Source organism: Equus caballus, chromosome 13, assembly GCF_041296265.1.
Source record: "Equus caballus isolate H_3958 breed thoroughbred chromosome 13, TB-T2T, whole genome shotgun sequence".
Classification (NCBI taxonomy): Eukaryota; Metazoa; Chordata; class Mammalia; order Perissodactyla; family Equidae; genus Equus; species Equus caballus.
Window position 1 is genome coordinate 42604819 of NC_091696.1, and position 17815 is coordinate 42622633.

General features: G+C 42.2%; 1 long non-coding RNA gene across 1 annotated transcript in view; it reads left to right on the plus strand.

Moving 5' to 3' along the window:
• LOC111767558 (uncharacterized) overlaps positions 1-17815 on the plus strand; it is a 93490-nt gene that overhangs the window by 10724 nt on the left and 64951 nt on the right. The window contains exon 2 of the long non-coding RNA XR_002799333.2: positions 4967-5105. This is a non-coding gene — a long non-coding RNA (uncharacterized lncRNA). The remainder of the gene's footprint in view (positions 1-4966; positions 5106-17815) is intronic.

Genomic DNA, 17815 nt, shown 5'->3' on the forward strand with positions numbered 1-17815 from the left:
GCAGTGGGTCTCCCCTGGTGCCCTGGATTTGCTGCCTCGTTCCCATTGTCTTGAGGTTTTAGTTCTGTTGGGGACAAGGATCTGAGTGAGGGCTTTTCCATTTACCCAGAAACGCTGTGGGATGTACCACCAAGGAAGGCTCTTTCCAGTACCCCACCTTGCTTCTGGTCTTTCTCCCAAGCACCCATTGGAGGGCTATGGAGAAGAGATGTTGGATGGATGCAAGCTTCCCTTACGTCAGGGGTTCTCTAATCTCATGCTAGCCCACGCTTGGCCTTTAGCAATTTGTTAAAAATTTTAGCTGCATTCTTCTTACCCACTTGTCTCTTCATCTCCTGTGCCGCCACAGATGATCCTGGGAGGAGCCTGTGTTTCATTGGAGTTGAGGCTTCTTGGTTGCTCTGTGGCCTCAGCTTCTGGGTGCATTTAAAAAAAGTTAAGATTTTGATGCTTATTTGCATTTTTCTTGTGCTTATGGTGGGAGCGAAGCTCCTTCCAGCTTTCTACATCCTAGGTGGAAGTGAAACTCTACATGATTGATAATTTAATATCATTTTTTTCCTAACAGTGTTCTTGCAAATTCCCAATATGGAAGAGGTCACTTCAGTATTATATGAAAAGTAAAGTTACTTTAATTAAAAATGGAAAGGATTTTAGTTTGGTGAATGCTAGGAAGGATTGACTGGTGCTCTTAAAGGATGCATAATTTAAAGACAATATTTTGCAAACCAGGTTTTAATTCAAAGAAAAATTTTTTGAGCTAACTTCATAAGCCACTGGAAAGCAGGTTTATGCAAAAAAGTGCTGATGTATCATTCCCTGGCACGGTATAATTTGCAATTTTGCCATAATCCTATAGCTTTAGCAAAAGGTATTGTCCTCCTAGGTGGTATCTGTCTGTCCTTTGCTTTGGCAAATCCTCAGGGGTAACTTTTTACCTAGCACGCTCTCTTTCAATAATTAAACCTCATGCTCGGTGTGTTGTAATTTCTAAGGGCACAAAGATCACAGGGAAAGAAAATTACCACTCAGGCAAGGCTCAGGACCTGGAGACATAGGAGTTACAGAGAAGTGCGTATTGCTTAACAAGGATAAAAAAGAAGCCTCTACTTTATCCAGAATTGTTAACTAGAGTCAAGAGACATGGAGAGCAGACAGTGTTTCTAGGAAAGGGTTTCTATTTCTGAGACTTCCTGCCCACCCAGGTCTCAGTGGTGGCACCAATGCCACTGATTAGTTAATTTAATTTTTCTTAAAGAACTCTGGCTCTGGGAGAGTTAAGTGGGGTATACTGGAAGGAGCTTGTGGGCCATCTCCAGGGTCACCAGTTCCATCATAGACTAGGTGAATGGTGTCCCTGAGATGGTTCCGGATTTTAATGCCAATTTTTCTTCTGAGTGACCTTGGACAAGTCACTTAACGTCTCTGATTCTCAGTTTACTCACCTGTGAAGTGGGGCTCATAATCCTTATGTCTTAGTGTTATTTGGTGGATGAAGTGATAAGATCTGTAAACCGTGTGACACAAGGCCTGACAGTAGGTGCTCCATCAGTGGGAGTTCACTTCCCCTTGTCACCTTCTTCAGAGCTGTGCAATGAAGGGGATGTGAATGTGGCAGTCCACCAAACCCCATCTCCTAGGATCTTGATTTTGTGGAAAATACACAACTTTACATTTGCAATTTTAGGAATCTGGAGGCCTTTTTGTTGAGTGGGTTGAATTTTGTACTTGTGTCCTACGTGATTTGGTTGTATGGGGTGTGATTTTATTAATTTTTAATCGTTGTCTCTGGTTTGCAACTTGGAGGTCCGTGTACTTCTTCCTTTGACTCAGTGGTGTGGCTGAATCTCTCCCTTGGTGAGGATGGTGTAACTGGGGTCAGGGATTACAAAGGGCTTGGGTCTTTTGCATTGACAGTTTATTAAATTCACTAAGGTCGTCTGGGTCAGACTGACCTCCATTTGAATCATGGCTTTTCCAATTCCCAGCTGTAGGATCCAAAGCAAATTCCCTGTCCTCTCTAAGTCTCAGTCTACTTGCTGACAAAATGGAGGAGGGATGCAATACTTACTTCATAAGATTGTGATATTCAATGAGATGGTGCATATCATGCACCCAAAAATGTTTATGTAAATAATTTATTGAATACTTATATAAGGACTAAGCACCTTATATGGGTTATATAGTTTAATGCTCATTAAAACTCTGTAAGGTGGGTGATATTATTATTCCCATTTTTTAGGGGAGGGGGCTGAGCTTTGGAGAAGTAAGAAATTCAACATAGCCAGGATGTGGTGGCGATGGGATGTGAACTCAGGTCCATGATCTTAACCCCCTTACTATACTCCCTTCCATTAAAATTTGGTTTCTGCTTCTCCCCAAACCACAGTGGAACTTTAGAAATAAGTTTTGGTATTTGGTGACATATTGGTAGATTTCATTCCTAGTATTGCCTTCTAAGAACATGCTTCTTTTTAGCTGCTTTCAAAGCGGTGAAATGAGAAGAAGATATTTTGGGGGAAAACTTCCTGATATGGTCACTCTTAACTTCCTGTTGTCTTAGGCATTTGAAACCTTAGGTCTGTAAGTTCTACTCATGCATGGGGCAAGGACTCTGGGAGCTAAGCAGACTGTGGGCAGCTAATGGTGCCATGTTTCCCATAGGTCAGAGGAAAGGTTGATCCTTCAGGGGAGCAGAATGACCAGCAGGAACTCTGTCTGAGGCCTATCTCTTTAAAAACATGTCTGAAGTTCATCCTTTAGATCAAGCTTGATAAATGGAGGGGTGTGCCCTAGATGGGAAAATATCACCATGTGCTGAGTCAGAAGCTTCTGCTCTTGGTATATAGTCTACCATGAAGAGAGGATGTTTTGTCCTAGTTTTTCTTACCCTTTTCCATCAGGTCCTAATTAACACATAGCTGGAACTATGAAGTGCAATGGATGGTTATTCCTTCAGGCTCCAAAGGACTGTTTCTTAGAGAAGTTACCCCGGGAGGGATTTATATGCACGGGAATATTTCCAGGAGTTGTAATCTACAAATGTATTTTTGACAGTCTCCAGATTTTCTCCAAAACTGTGTTAATGAACAGGAGTACTTGAAGTCAATGAGCTGAGCATTGAATACGATGATAGTACCTGATCCATAATTAGAAAGATTTTTTTTTTCCCAGACAGAATCATTGATAGTCTTTCTTGAATCACACTTTGGTAACCCTATGTTACCCACATTACACAGCCATATTAATGATGTAGAGGTAACATCAGAATTTCTCTAGATGAAATTCCCTTCTTTGTAAGAAAATTGAGTTGATGACTAAGACTGTAAGATCTTACATAATTGATCCACCATACAAAGGAATGTCATAGAGTCCTCTCAGAGAACTGGGCCTCCCAAGATAAAGCACTAAGTCCTTACTGCTTGTTATCAATATACACTCATGACTCTTACAGATTGTTGGTGATAGATGAGCAGAAATAATAACATCTGCTTGCAGTCCTCTCAGATTCATAGCCATAAACATGATGATCTGTTTATTGCACATATATTTTAATCCAGCCATCTATATACATCCTCTAGAATATTTACAACTCTGAAAAATTGAAATCGTTTACTGCATTTTTTAAATTAGGCAAAGGAGGCTCAGAAGGGTTAAGTAAATCGCTTAATATCGTGCAGGTAGTGTGTTGTGGAAGCAGGATTTGGACTCAGTCTCCATTACTTCAAAGCTTCTGCCCATCCTATTACTCTGTAGCCAATAGAGGGTATCATGAAGGAAACAATTCAGTTCCTTTGTTCCAATACCTTACATATGGTTAAGGATCCAAGACACAACCATCATAATAAAAGGCTAAATTTGCTGAGACCTTTCTATGTGTCAGGAACTCTGCTAAGCTCTTATATATTTTTTCTCATTTAATTCTCTCAACAACCGCATGAAGTACCTAGTAGTACTTTCCAAAATTGACAGGTGACATTAAGTAGCTTCCTTCATATGGTGAATCTGAGCTTCAAACCCAAACAGTCTGACTCTAGAGTCCATTCTTTTAACTACCTTTGCTTGTCAAGACTGCTGATCTGGGACACAGATTGTTCAGAAGACATTTTAGCTGAAGTCAGGCTAAATAAGGGGTCAGGCCACGTGAACAGAATCAATGGTAGTTGCAGTTAGGGAGTTAAGGGTGAAAGCAATGTAGGTGATAAGTTGCCCATGGCAGCAGAACTTTCAGAACCATGGACAGCTACCCTGAGACTTGTTTTTATGGCTTATCGGGTAAAGCTGTTATCCTCACGCAAGGTTAATGACATCTATTCACTGTCTTTATTATTAATTGGCCTTCATTCCTTTTCTGCTTGGCTTGGCTCCTCAAAATTCATGGAATTATTTTCAATATCCTCAAGAGCTCTTGATGTCTGTAGTTGATGTGAGCAATTATTTGGAGCTTCCATAGATACATAGCATATCCAACAGTGTGGTTGAGGAATGAGTGGTGGTTGGAGGGAGTGGCAGGGGAGGAAAAGAGAATTCCCAGCCTTCTTAATTAATTGGTTTGCCCACTAACAACCCATTTTCCTTTAGGTCAGAGTAAGGTTAAAACGAGGAGCAGAGTCCTGACAATAAACGTGAACAGTTAAAGCAGTTTAGTTGAAGAATACAGGCCATACCACAAGGAAGCTCATGATTAATTGCCACATGGAAGGTACATTCAAATGCTACTGGAGGGTGAAATCATTGCAAGCTAGAGTGGTCTCAGAAGACAATTGAAGGATGTATTTGGATACATGGAGATAAAGAGAGGGGTATTTCAGAAAAAAATAAAGAGCACATAAAAATTACAGAGATAAGAAGCTATAAAATGTCTGGTGGAGAATAAATAGGCTGATTTTTTCTTTTCTGGAAATTCACATTTTTGTGTGATCAAATTTTATTCTTATTTTTATGTATGTATGCAAAATGTCATCAGAATGAAGAAACACCAGATATGATTTCAAGCCATTGGGGTGCTGATGTGGATACCGATGGGCTCCTGCACCTCTTTAGCCAGACAGATCTGTTAACACCGGATTTCTGCTACAATTATAAAACATCATTGGAGACAAGCTGTGAGTAACATTTCTTCCCAAGCAACTAGGGGGCCCGGAGAAGCTGAACTGTCATTTGCAGGAGACAAATGACAATGATCCCCTGAGATGTAACATGCAGAAAAAATACAATCCTATTAGGAGACTGTCATTGTAAAGGTTTCTTCTGGTTCCCAGCTCAGACAGAGGAGGGAGACAAGGTACCATGTTAACAACAGGACTGAGCTTTCACCCAGAGTACAGAAAGATCAGCCGATCCCTGCCATTTCTGAAAAACAAACCTTTGGGGTTGAATCAAATTAAATGCTTTAGGGGAAAATGTTTTGATGTTCAAAAAAAAAAAAAAAAAAAGATTACAGGTTAACAATGGAAGTTCCACTTCTGCTGGACCTGGGGAGCTATGATAATGACATCTAATTTCCACATTCTTTGAAGAGACCACAGTTTCCATTGTGCAGTGGAGAGGGTTCTCAAGTGGAATTCTGGAGTTCTGACCATTTTTAGAGATCCATTGGCTAATAAGGGACATAGTCTTTAATTTTAATGAGGAAAAAGAAGAATACATTCTACTTTGGCTGTGTGTCCTGTGTGATGGGAGATAGAGGGTTATGTCCATTCACTTCATGCCATTGGGAAATGTGTGTGAGTATATCTGTGCACATGAATGTGCAGATTTGGTACCCAGCATGGTGACAATTAAGACACCCACCAAGTGGTCATCCAGATTTTTTCATGCCTGATGCCTTCTACTCAGTAAGCGCCAGCATGGTATACAGGGAAGGATAGGAGCTTTGGTGCTGGAGAGATTTAGGTTCAAGTCCCAGCTCAACCACTTTCTAACAGTGTGACCTTGGGCCAGGTACTTAACCTGTCTAAGCCTCATTTTTCTCATCTGTGCAATGGGGATACTAACACTTTTTTCAAAAACACTTAGAATAGGGGCCGGCCTGGTGGTGCAACGGTTAAGTTTGCATGTTCCACTTTGGTGGCCTGGGAATCGCTGGCTCCGATCCCAGGTGTGGACCTACGCACTGCTTGTCAAACTATGTGGCAGGCGTCCCACATACAAAGTAGAGGAAGATGGGCACGGATGTTAGCTCAGGGCCAGTCTTCCTCAGCAAAAATAAGAGAAGAGGATTGGCGGCAGATGTTAACTCAGGGCTAATCTTCCTCAAAAAAACAAAAACAAAATCAAAACACTTAGACTAGTACCTGACATATATTAAGTGCTCAAAAAGTGTTCATCACATATTCCCACAGTACAATCAAAAGAAGTTATTCCATTGCTTCTTTGGTAAGGTGGACACTTCTTGTTTTTGCCTTCCAGTATCTTTTCCCTCCTTTTCCGTTAACACCACTTTAATTTTCCTTTGAAAAAACCACCTATTCCCCATCTTCGGTCCATGTGCTTTGGGTAGAGAGCTTTCCTTACTGCAGAAGGAGACACATCTTCATCGATCATGGTATCCATTTTCCTGCCCACAATGATCTGTTCAGGGATGGCCATGTGATCCAAGATGGGCCAATGAGACTTGATCCCAGTGACTTTTCTGGATCCTTCTGGAAGGAGAAACTCTGTTCCTCTGGTTGTTAAGAATGTATTAAGTGGTTCCTCAAACAGTTAAACATAGGATGACAACATGACCCCATCACTTTCATTCCAAGGTAAATGCCAAAAAGAATTAAACAGATGTTCAAAGAAAAACTTATACAAGAATGTTCATAGCAGCATTGCTCATAACAGCCAAAAGGGGGAAAAACTCAAATGTCCATTAACTGATGAATGGAAAAACAAAATGGGTAAAAACTCCATATGGTAGAATGTTGTTCAACCATAAAAAGGAATGAGGTACTGATGCAAGCTATACTGTGGATAAACCTTGAAAATATTATTTAGTGACAGCTTTGGAGGTACCCACCTCCTGATGAGAGAAAAAATCTGATAATACTCTTAACACAAATGGAAGGGAAATAATTCCAGGGCCAGGCAGCTCCCCTGTGCCCACAAAAGGAAAGGCAGGGTACTCTGGATCCCAGCCTCCATCGTTCTCATCTCACGAGCTTGTGGAACAACACGAGCTCAATGCTGCTTTCTCCAGGAAGACTTCGAAGTTGAACTTAGTCATTCCTTGCCTTCTGGAGAAATATTTTTATTTTTGCACATGTCTGTTTCCCCCATAGAATAGGGGGCTTTTGGAGGTAGCAACTGTGTCTTGTTCTTATTTCTATCCCTCCCCTCTAGTGCGTACTCCTGTGCCCAGGACATAGTGTTTGCTCAGGGAACACTTAATCTGAAGTGAGAGTTGGTCATAATTGTGCATGAGAGGTACACGTAACTGTACTCTAGATCTAGTTTTGTTTAGCATTTGGTGTGATTCTTTAAAGTATGCACTTTATGTCAAGTGTAGCCATATGTATATCTGCCTACACCTACATGTACACCTACATTTACGTCTACACCTACGCTTACATCTATACCTACGCTTACATCTACACCTACGCCTGTACCTATATCTACATCTACACCTACACCTATGTCTACACGTACACCTATATCTACACCTACATCTACACCTCTACTTACACCTACATCTACACCTACACCTATATCTACATCTACGCCTACGCCTGTACCTATATCTACATCTACACCTACACCTACGTCTACACGTACACCTATATCTACACCTACATCTACACCTCTACTTACACCTACATCTACACCTACACCTATATCTACATCTACACCTACGCCTGTACCTATATCTACATCTACACCTACACCTACGTCTACACGTACACCTATATCTACACCTACATCTACACCTCTACTTACACCTACATCTACACCTACACCTATATCTACATCTACGCCTACACCTGTACCTATATCTACATCTACACCTACACCTACGTCTACACGTACACCTATATCTACACCTACATCTACACCTCTACTTACACCTACATCTACACCTACACCTATATCTACATCTACACCTACGCCTGTACCTATATCTACATCTACGTCTACACCTACACCTATACCTACATCTACACGTATATCTACACTTACATCTACACCTCTACTTACATCTACATCTACACCTACATGTACATCTACACCTATCTCTACACCTACACCTACATCTATACCTATGTCTGCATCTACTCCTCCATCCATGTCCACATCCATATCTATGTCTATGTCTGTGTCTTTGTCTGAGTGATACCACCTGAGGGAAACTGAAATCTTTCCTTATTGATGAAACCCACTATACCACTGAACTTGGGCCATGAGTTCAAAAATCACTGAATACACTATCCTGCATATCCCTGAGGCCACTAAACTATTGTAATACCTCCTGTAGTATAAACCTTCATCTTTGTCTTCAATTCTAACAACAACAACAACAATAATAAAGCTAGTATCAGTTGCCAGTTATGGAGTATTTGGTCTGAGCCAGGATCTCTAAGTTCTTCACGTACGTAATTTTGTTCAATTCGCACAACCGCCCTTTGAGCCAGGTTCCGTGATTACCCTCATTCTGCTGATGCACCATGGCTGAGGGAGGTTCAGCCGCTTGCCCAAGGTCACACATTCTAGCTGAGGGCAGAACCAAGATTCAAACCTGTCTGACCTCCATCCGCACATTCCTGACCAGTGCTCTCCACGTTGCACCCATTTCCAATTTTACTTTTTCTCCTCCCCACTTGTATCCCACCCTGGTTCCCTGATCCTGTGGCAACTGCCAGATGGGAAATTCTGCTCTAGCTGGATAATTCCCTTCTCTCCAACTTCCTGCCCCTCACCACCTTTCTGATAACTGAGGGTCCTGAGAACAAGCATCCAAGAAGTCTGCATCCTCTCGGCACATCTTCTCTTCACGCATATGTCTCTGCAGTTTCCTATAGTTCTAAAAGGATCTCCATTTTGGGCAGTTCTGAGGTAACTTCATGAACCCTGAAAGACTGGGAGTGGTCATATATTCTTGTCCTTGTCACTACCCATTATGCCTGGAGATGTACATGCAGCACCCCCACCCCCATTATGTGGAGAATGACGTAGGAGATGACATAGGTGGAACAAAATCTTGCTTCCTTTGGAATCCATTGCCCAGCATCACCATCCGTCATCATCTTGGTGGTAGTCTCAAATACATAAGGCCATTTTCCTCTAGTAGTCAGGCTCAGGCAGACATCGTTCTCACATTTCTGAGCCTTTAGGTGGGAGAGGAACTGAGTGAAGTGCCTGGGCCATCTTGGGCCTATTTGGCCTCAGATCCATCCCTTGCCTTCTTCTTGTAGACCATGGCTTCCAGGCTCCCATATCAGCAGAATGACAGCTGAGTTTGGCCAATGGGAGGCACTGATGGGAGACTGGAAGGCGGGAGGAAGGGATAAGCCAAGGTATTTCTTCCTCTCTTTGTCTCCTGTGGCATCTCTGCAGCAGCTTTGTCTCCTGTATGATTCTAGATCCTGTGGGATAGCCCCAGCTTTTGTTCTGGGCTCCAGTAACACCCCTCTTCCCTTTGTCCCTTGTCCTAGGGGTTGTAGTAGATTCCTGCTGTTTATTCATCCCTGGCAGGGCCAGGATTATAAAAAGAAAAGGGAGGCTGAGTTATACAAGTGTGGGGTCCTATCCTGTCTTTAAGATTTTGATGTTTTCTTCATCATGGATTTTTTTTCCTGCATCAGTTCAGACTTTTAAAAGTATTACATTAAAGTAGGACTTTTTCATTGTCCCATTTAGCACCTTGATCCTTCATCACCCATACAGCTAATTCCCTGTATAAAATCCTGTTTGAAATACTCAAGTGGTTTCTCTCCCCTAGTTAGCCATTGATGTATAGAATGCCTCACACAGATTTCGACTTACACATCTCTATGAGGTACGGATTATTATTATATTCATTTAACATATGAGGAAAGATGCTCAGAAACCTTCATAAACTGCCAAGTATCTCTGAGCTGTGATGGAGCAGAAATGGACCTCGAACTCAGGTCTTTGGGACTACAGAATCCTCACTCTTTAAGCTTAACCATTAACCTCTGTGGTTTTGTTACATGTATTTTCAAAGGACTCAACTAAGAGCAGAAATCCCTTTTGACAAGGAGGAAACCTTTTGATTGTGGAGAAGTCTCTTAAAAGGGTCTGTATCGGGGCTCTTTCAAACTTGACATTTATATACAGAGCAAACAACTATGTCAGGATGGGTGATATTGGGATGAACCTAGGCAGGTTCATCTTCTTCTCTGAGCTGATTTGTTTCAGTAAATCCTCAGAAAATATCACTTGTCTCATTTTCCTTCAATCCTTTTGTCTGAGTTGGAGCTGAGAATGGTTTTTTTTCTTTCTTTGTAAATTCTCTTGATTTTGGTTATGTAACAGGGCCAGACAATTTCCTTTGCTGAACAAAAGTCTCAAATGAATAGATATCGATGGTAATACCAGTAATTAACAGTTTCTCTCAGTGGTGCATGTCTGAAACTGCTTTTATTGATTTATTTTGACTCTGTTCCATATAGGATATTTTTTCAGCTCGCACAAACATGTGCTTATTTCCTTTTGGTCCTGACCATTCTGAGCTCTGTTTTTTAAAGATTGTAATTCCTCAGGACAGCTCTGACAGGGCAGCAGATGAAACGGGACTAAGATGCCTTCAGCAAATTGTAACCTTGAAGGGTTATCAATGAGTGTGAAGGATGGAGAACCTCTTAGTTTTGGGTTTGATGTTCTGGGTTTCCTTTTGGGTTTGATTGGACTGGAACTTGGAGTTGCATGGAATTGTGTGTGGGGAAAGGAAAGGAGGATGTGAGAGGGGTCATCCAGGCAAAGATAGAAGTCAAGGAGGAGAAAATTGGGAGAGACAGAACCAGTTGCCCAGTGTCCCCTGACTCAGGCAGCTCTGCTTCCCTGTGAATCCCAGTTATGCTTTTTTCTTTCCCTCAATCAAGGGAAAAATGCAGAGTGTTAAAAGGGCAATTTGTTTGGATGGTTAGGTATGTCAAAATTATTATTTTTTCCCCAGAATTGAGACCTTTTGTTAAGTTTGTTATAGAAAACTTAGATGATACCGAAGCAAAGGAGGAAGAGGAGGAGAGGAGAGGAAACTAGTTTTAAATATTTCCAAACATTTTGTGGTCCTACATGCAGACACATTCTACACCCCCACCTCCCTCTCTCTCTCCCTCTCTCTCTCACACACACAATACATTTGAGATCCCACTGAACATACCTTCAGAACATAATTATACTGAACATACTATTCTGTGACCTGTGTTTCAAATTAGTGATATGTCATGAACCCATTATCATGTCAATAATTATACCTATGTATCATCATTTTTAATGGCTGAATCGTATTCCATTTGATGGACATACAACATGTTTAACCGATCACCTAGTGTTGGATATTTAGTTTGTTTCTTTTCTTTCTTTGTCTCTTTCACTTTTCCTCCCTCCTTCCCTCCCTCACTCTACCTTCCCTATATAACTATTCTAAAATATATACCCTTGATCTTTTTGCGTGAATCTGAAGCATTTGCTTAGAACAAATTCTTAGCTGCAGAGTGTTGGGTCAAAGAGTGTCCCCATTTCTCAGGCTTCTGATGCATTCTCTACTCTGTCCTCTGAGAAGATTGTACTGATGTCTATAGAGAATATGGCAATTCTAACCGCAGAATTACACCATCTAGTAAGGCTTCTCTGAAGGTGGAATGTTTGCACTGAGAAATCTAGGATGGAGATGAGTTAAGGCAAGGGAGAGGGATGGTGATAATGGTGGCGGTGGTCATGGCAAACATTCCTGGCAGAGGAACACACATGTGCAAAGAACACTTGGCAGGAGGGAATAAGGGACCCTCAAAGAGGCAGATTGAGCACAAAGAATAAGGGAGGCTATTTTATTCAGGGTTCTTTAGTTATAGGAATTGGCTCATATGAATAAGGAGGCTGGCAAGTCCCAAGATTGCAGCCAGCAGGCTGGAGACCCAGGAAGAGCCAATGTTTCCGTTTGAGTCCAAAGGTAGGAAAAATCCCCAGCTCAAGGCAGTGAGGCAGGAGGAGTTCACTCTTCCTTGAGAGAGGATCAGCCTTTCGGTTCTATTCAGGCCTTTAACTGATTAGATGAGGCCCACCCACACTAGAGAAGGCAATCTGCTTTACTCAGTCTACTGATTCAAAAATTAATCTCATCTAAAAACTTCTTCACAGACACACCCAGAATAACATTTGACCAAATATTTGCACATCTGGTGGCCCAGTCAAATTGACACATAACATTAACTATCACAGGAGAAACAGGAGAGGAGGTTCAAGGAGTGGACAATGGGAGAGGGAATGAGGATGGAAAGAGAATGAGACCATACAGGGCCTTATGGACCACACAAAGGCTTTTGGTTTTACTATTAAGAGATATTGGAAGTCACTAAGTAGTTTCAGCAAGGCTGGAGGTGCGGTGGCGTAACCACATTCATGGTAACCCTATGAAATGTGTAGGGAGGGCATTGCTTTCCCTTTTCACAGATGAAAAGACTGGGCTAGAACATTTAGGTAGCTGCCCTAGGTCCTCTCTTTTTCCACAGTGCAAATTAAGGTTCTTTTGGCCATACTAAACCACTATTTGTGGGTCAACATATGCATAGAGAACTTTGACAAAGGATTCCCCAAATACACTGATGGGGGCTATAGTACACGCTCTCAGTACTCCACCAACATGCTCTTGTTTCAACTTGGAAGCACCAAGCAGTTAACGTCCCCAGAAGCCACCCAACGGCAGATGGAGAGCTAGTGGATAAATACCACTTCCTGGAAGTCCCGGGTTGTGGAATAATTGTGAGGCATTGTGCTCCACAGCGCTCTCCCAGTGGGACTGGAGCTCCCAACGGGACTCTGCTCCAGTTGCCCTGGGCAATTGTCTTTTTGATAACACCATCTGTATTGACTGCCTTCCCATTCCTGTCTTGCTTCCCTGCTACCCTGATGGGGTGTTTCCCGAGACCACTTTCCCAAATAAATAACTTACGCTTAAGCCATTGTCTCAGGATCTGCTTCTAGGGTTGCCGAGCCAAAGGCAAAGATGCGCCTTCCATCAGATTCCTGCTTCTGTGCAGTTTTACTGTGGTCCCTTGGAGCTTGACAGGCACTTGGGCTCTGTAGCTGGAGGTTTTAGTGATAAGCATGGGGCCAAGACTCTCAACATTCATTCCTTTCTTCCTCTCATGACTACAGAGCTGGTGTCAGGAAGGGACCTCCGTGGGCAGTATGCGTAAATCTTGGCTGCAATGCATTTCTGCTTAAGGCAGGATTTGACAGTGTGTACCCGCCAGCATGCCAGCAACGGTGTTGACACCATACACGAGGCTGAAGGATTAATCATCGGCCCTTGCCAATTCCAGGATAACACTCCTGCCATCTTCTCACCTCTCACACCTCTGCTATCCAATGGGTCCCTGAGGCTGCATCAGTAATTTATATGAGAACCCACAATATCAGGACTCTGGCATGCTTTCCAACAGTCCACCAGATTTTGGCTTTTATCCTCCCTTCTGGGTCAGGGTTGGCACTTTGTTTTCCCAAACCGCAAGTGGCATCAGGTGAAGCATTATCTCCAGGCTGGACACTTGCCGTCATTTTCTAAGGACACCGGTCCTGGGGATGTGAATTAAATGCTCATAATTAGAAGGTGCCTTTCTGCCAGGCTTCTTTAGGGAAAATTTCCTCCTCACTCTATCTGATACTCCCATGGAGATGAGGGGGGAAAATTCATATCTGGCAGCAGGCAGTGGTATCAGAAATAATGGCTTGAGGCACCCGAAAAATGTAATCAATATTTACCTGCTGAGAGGTCCCTTGATGGGAAGGAAATTGACTCTCTTCCCCACTGCATATGTCGCATTTTGATATCCTCCCTCCTTTGTGTCTTTGGCAGAGGGGGAAGTGCATAATCTTGGTTCTTCAACAGGAAAAAACTCTAGGAAACCATTATATGGTCAGTCTGTATAAGATAATCCATTACTGAGGGAGGAGCTGCTTAAAATATTCAAGCTGTTCCCCTGGTTCTCTGCCTGGTTTCTGTTTCTTTGTGCCCAAACTGTTGCAGTCAGGGATATAAATTTCCTTTCTCTCCTTCACCCCTTGCCTAGAACAAATAATAATTGATGACAGTTGTTTCATTTTCTGTGTCACCTCCTAAGAGAAGTCTCCTGGAGAAAAAAAAAAACTGATGTGGGTTGATAATGTTTCTTTGGGCTGTTTTATCATGGGTCTGGAGGTGTGAGTACAGAATATCCCTATAAGACTCCAATGCATATCATCTAGATGATTTTTTCCCCAGCAGAAGTGTACTGGTCTGAGTTTCTGGTTGCAAACAAAACAACAGAACGGATGCTAGTGAAATTAAATAGAAAAGGATCTATGGTTTGGAAAATAAGTAGGAAGTAAGGGAGGCAAAACCTGGCCAGGACTTGTCCTCAGGACCAGCCAGCCTGGAGTGTCCCTGCTGGTGTGGTCGCCCCTGGAGACTTGCCATTCTGCAACTGCTCTATAAACCAGCCTCAGACACATAAGTGTCTCTGAAGATTGCTGTCTTTGCACTCTCTGTTCATATTCCAAGTCCTGGAGAGAGGCATCTCCCGGCTGAGCTTCAGTCACAGCTAGCTACCTAGCTTCCAGGTGTCAGGGACAAGACCCCATCCCTTCTGCCTCTGTAGAGGAGTCTTTGAAAATCCAGCCTTTTCCATTACTCACCCATTCTCTTCCCTCCAGGCACGCCCTGTCTTTCTTCCCTCTTAATTTTCTCCCATCGCTCTTGTATCATCCAACATATAATTTACTTATCTATAGTGTTTATGGTCTACATTCCTCCACTAGAATCAGAGTGCCATGAGAGCAGGGATTTTGGTCTTCTTGGTTCATGCCTAAATCCACAGTCCCTAGAATAGTGCCTGACACATGGCAGGCACTTAATAAATGTAAGTTGCGTAAATTAATTAATCAAGTAGGAGGGATGGTGTGGATGCCGGGCTGCTCCAAAGGATAAATATCTATTGCAAGAAATATTTCTCATTCTTGATCAAAGAAATGGTCACTTTCAGAAAGAGCTCTTTGTTTTTAGCAAGATGAGATGGTCAGCAACTCATGCACTACAGAGAAAAATACTGCCTTGTGAGATTTTTTTCCTTCAGATTTTCTTCTACACAAAGTTGACATTTTTGGTTAGTATCCATTGGTGTCTGTTTGTCTCTAAAATGAATCATAGAGGCCTCAGCAAGGATCCTGGAACATGGCAGAGTTATGGACAGGCTCATCTCTTCCTACTTTGGGCAGAGAATAAAGGGAGAGTCTGGTTCCTCTGCTCAAGTCTTTGGACAAATGGTGCCACTTGGCATGGGCATTCAGGGTGGCAGCTTTGTGGGAGAGGAAATGTAGACCTCATTGTTTAAGTTCCCCAACCCTGATCACATGCTTAAAGACCAGCATTTATTGAGCACCCACTGTATGCCAGGCACTCTTCTAAGCACATTGTATGTTCTGGATTCTTTAGTCCACCACACTATTATCCCCACATTGCAGCTGGAATGCTGGGACACACTTGGGATTTATGTGAGCCATGCCAAGTTGCATGAGGACTTTCCCTCTTCCAGAGTCATGGAGAGGAACCTGGCTGCAACACCAAGCCAGGCGAGCCTCTTCTGAGAATGAGAGAGGAGAGTGCCTACCTGAGAGGCCCAATTTTTCTCAACACCCATTTCCTCTAAGGGGATTATGTTAACTGAGATTTGGCCCAAAGGGCTATCTGCGTTTGATGGTATGGAGCCATGCAAGAATAAGACGTATAGAAGAAAGTTGTGAAAACAAAGTGTTAGAACATTCTAGGAATACCTATAGCTACCCTATAAAGAGAATTTTTTGCTGCATTGGGGTAAGGTTATTGAAATTCACATCCTACTTCTGACCCTTATTCATGGACACAAAGGAAGCACGTTAGCTATCATTATCCTTAACACGCGGGATTTGGGGAAATCCATTTTTTCTTATGACATAATGCTAATGAACCACAACTGACTTTCTCCACAGCAATGTAGTCACTGCAATCAAATGAACACAAACTCAAAATGTGCTTTTCTTTATTCTGGGGCCAGGGAATTAATTAGGTGTGAGTTGGAGAAGGATTAAGATACAAGATGCCAGATAAGACATAAGATATCCAATTAAATTTGAATTTTAGATAGATAATGAATATTTTTAAAAATATAAGTATGTCTCATGCAACATTTGGAATATACTTACACTAAAAAATTATTCATTGTTTGTCTGAAATTCAAATTTCACTGGGCATCCTATAATTTTGTTTGGTAAATCTTGCAATCCTAAGAAGAACATGGGTATTGCTTCATCTATGGCCATTCCTGGCCTCACATTCGTCTCCTGCTCCCCACCTTCCTGCTTAAATGTGAAATCAAAAGTCATAGAAGGCTTGACAAAATGACAAGAATTTTAATGGCCTAAGGCATTAATTCATCCTTAACAGGAGACATGTCCAATCCATTTAGGTTTAGTGACTTGAAATGGCAGCATTTTCATATTTCCCATCCTTACTCCATGTCTCATCAAGAACCAGGATGGACTGGGGAGCAATTATTTCCATTCTGGGGGTGTTTGAGGGAAAATTTCTTCTTACGTAGAGGGTGAAGATTCAAGGCTTACAGGTAGATGTCAGAGGCCCTTGGGCAGGTGTTAATTCCACTCTCCTTTTACTCTGATGCTAATTTCTTAACAGTCACGAGCATACAGGTGCAGCTAGCAATGTTGAGGAGAGCTGCGTCCCAAATCTGGGTGATTAAGTCACGCTTTCTCATTTCCACGCTGTAATTTGAGATGTTCTTGATTTTCATTTCTTCTGATCATCAACTAGCGGTGGTACCAAACATTTTAATGTTTAAAACCTCTGCCCCCCACCTCCCAGACTGGTGTCAGGATATGTGCTTGATCATCCAAAAGGAGATATCTGTTAAGAGAGCCCTGTAGTGTATCCTTACACACAAGTGAAAATTCCTTTTATAATGCAAATTTCCCATCTTCCCTGTTTTACCGGTTCTGTAAATTTTGAGGCTTTTGAACATTGAGTTTTTTAAAAAACAAGGTATTCTTCTATGCCTCTGGTGTCTTGACCTCAATTCCTCTTCCTTCCTTTCTTCCTTCCCTGTCATTCTCATCTTCATCCTCCTCATCTTTTTTTTTTTTGTGTGTTAAACCCACAATTAAACATTACAGCTCAGAAAACCGGTCTTCAACCTTGGCTACATTTTAGAATTGTAGGAGTAATTACAAAATATATGGATGCTCCGGGCATACCCCCAGAGAAACTGACTTAAATGGTCCGAGGTGGGGTACTGTCATCGATATTATTTACAGGCTCCTCGAGTGATTCTAATTGCAGCCAGGGTTGAGGACCACCAGCCTAGAGGTAAGCATCAGAGAAACTGAACTGAGGGAGTCTGGATTCTCATCCCAGCTCTGCCATTTATGATGTGTCCTTTGGCAAGTTACCACTTTTCTGAGGCTCGGTTTCCTCATCAGTAGAATAGGGATATTAATATGTGCCATGGAGGAGGTTGTGGTGAGGATTAAATGAGATATTCCGAATCAAGTTCTTAGCATATGGTGATCCCTTATTAGCGTTGGTTGTTATCTATCCCAGGGGTCAGCAAACTGTGGTCCATAGTCC